The sequence below is a fragment of the Suncus etruscus genome, chromosome 14 (genome assembly GCF_024139225.1).
Source record: "Suncus etruscus isolate mSunEtr1 chromosome 14, mSunEtr1.pri.cur, whole genome shotgun sequence".
In the NCBI taxonomy this organism is placed as follows: Eukaryota; Metazoa; Chordata; class Mammalia; order Eulipotyphla; family Soricidae; genus Suncus; species Suncus etruscus.
The window spans coordinates 41,354,535-41,357,290 of record NC_064861.1 but is presented as its reverse complement, the minus strand read 5'-3'; positions in this window follow the sequence as shown (position 1 = coordinate 41,357,290).

The window sequence follows — 2,756 nt, the reverse complement described above, 5'->3', positions numbered from 1 at the left end:
AACCAAAAAAAAAAAAAAAAAAAAAAAAAAGAAACTGACCCACCAAGCTAAAAAAAACTTATAGCAAGCTACTCCAAAGAAACTGCTTTTAAGTATGATGGCTGTTTGTTCTGTGGCCTCTGGGATAAGTAGCAATTGTACATTTTGGACTTAGGTACCACACCTTGCATTGCTCCAACTAGTTGCCTGGACCGTGCCCTCCCAAAGAGTTCACATTAATGACTGAGCAATTTCTTCTGTCTTGTAAGATGGATGAACCAATAGATACTGGCAAGGAGGGAAGGTCTATGAAGTTATTATTGGACTTCTCTAATTTGCTCGTTTATTTTGGTGGGCATGAATTCTGTCTGCAATTGTATCAATAATAGTGAGAATATAATGTTGCAAATGGGTCAGGATTTCTAATGGGATTATTTGCTATTATTACCATTATTTTTAATACTACTGAGATTGTGGTTCATGTTCATATGACTAACTACACCACTAACTATGTGGTCCCCAAGGAGCAGTATGTGTAGCCATGATTTCCAGTATTTTTTTCTTAAACCAGAAAAGGGAAGTTGTGGACTGTGTTAGCCATAAGAGCGGGGTGTGTGGGCATAGCAATATGGGAAGAAGGAAGTTCATCAAGAGATAGAGAGGAAAGCTATGTCAATATATTCCTGCTAAAGCCCACGTAACCACAGGCTCCCAACTTGTTTTCTGTGTCCTACTTTATCTGATTTACCAGGTACACATTGTACCAAATGTTCCCCCATTTACTCAACTGGGCCTCTTTAGTTTAAGGTGCTTTCTTTAACCTAAGTAATGTTTAACATAAGTATGAACTTATTGTCTGCTTTGCTGGTCTTAGCCTCTACTTTATCTAATATAAGAGAAGCTTGCTTCCCAATAAAGATATGTCAATTGCCTAAAAGACAATTCAGAGGGTCACTTTTCATTCCTGGAAGGTAAACTCTCACAGTAACCTTTGCAGCAACTTAAATATTTCTGTGAAAACTACTGAAAGTCTGCCTATAAAAAACAAAAGCAATAGTTATCAAAACAGCATGGTATTGGAATAAAGACAGACCCTCAGATCAGTGGAATAGGCTTGAGTTCTCAGACATTGTCCCCCAGAGATACAGTTACCTAATTTTTGACAAAGGAGCAAGAAATCCTAAGTGGAGCAGGGAAAACCTCTTCAACTAGTGGTGCTGGCAGAACTAATTAGCCACTTGCAAAAAAGTGAACATAGATCCCAGTTAACACCATGTACAAAGGTAAAATCCAAATGAAATAAAGACCTTGACATCAGACCTGATACCATAAGGTATATAGAACAATACATCGGTAAAACACTCCAGGACATTGAGACTAAAGGCGTCTTCAAGAAGGAAACGGCATTTTCCAAATAAGTGGAAGCAGAGATCAACAGATGGGAATACATTAAACTGAGAAGCTTCTGCACCTCCAAAGAAATAGTGCCCAGGATATAAGAGTCACCCACTGAGTGGGAGAAACTATTCACCTAACACCCAACAGAGAAGGGGCTAATATCCAAAATATACAGGGCACTGACAGAACTTTACAAGAAAAAAACATCTAATCCCATCAAAAAATGGGGAGAAGAAATTAACAGAAGCTTTGATAAAAAAGAAATACAAATGGCCAAAAGGCACATGAAAAAATGCTCCTCATCACTAATCATCAGGGAGATGCAAATCAAAACAATGATGAGATACCACCTCACACCACAGAGATTGGATCTCATCACAAAGAATGAGAACAATCAGTGCTGGAGGGGATGTGGAGAGAAAGAAACTCTTATCCACTGCTGGTGGGAATGCCGTCTAGTCCAACCTCTATGGAAAATGATATGGAGATTCCCCCAAAATCTGGAAATTGAGCTCCCATTCGACCCAGCTATTCCACTCCTAGGAATATACCCTAAGAACACAAGAATACAATACAAAAACCCCTTCCTCACACCTATATTTATTGCAGCACTATTCACAATAGCCGGGCTCTGGAAACAACCAAAATGCCCTTCAACAGACGAATGGCTAAAGAAATGATGGTACATATACACAATGGAATATTATGCAGCCGTCAGGAGAGATGAAGTCATGAAATTTTCCTATACATGGATGTACATGGAATCTATCATGCTGAGTGAAATAAGGCAGAGGGGGGGGAGAGAGAGAGAGATAGAGAGAGAGAGAGAGATAGAGAGAGAGAGAGAGAGAGAGATGCAGAATAGTCTCACTCATCTATTGGTTTTAAGAAAAATAAAAGTCATTTTTGCAACAATCCTCAGAGACAGTGAGAGGAGGGCTGGAACTTCCAGCTCATTTCATGAAGCTCACCACAGAGTGGTGAGTGCAGTTATAAAAATAACTGCACAGAGAGCTACCATAATCATGTGAATGAATGAGGGAACTGGAAAGCCTGTCTAGAGTACAGGTGGGGGTGGGGTGGGATAGAGGGAGATTTGGGACATTGCTGGTGGGAATGTTGCACTGGTGAACCTAATCACATGACTGAAACCTAATCACAATCACATATCAAGATGTTTAAATAAAGAAAAAATTTTAAAAATTTTAAAAAATTAAAAAAACAAATATCCATGTGCAGAAAACAAACAAAATGACTGACTGCAGTGAGAAGAGTACAGCAGGTGTGGTAGGAAGAATGCAAGGGGAAACAGTAGCTTGATGGGCTTTTATCAGGAAGGCAACTTGCTCCATGTTAATGGCTCTGTGAAAGAGCACAGC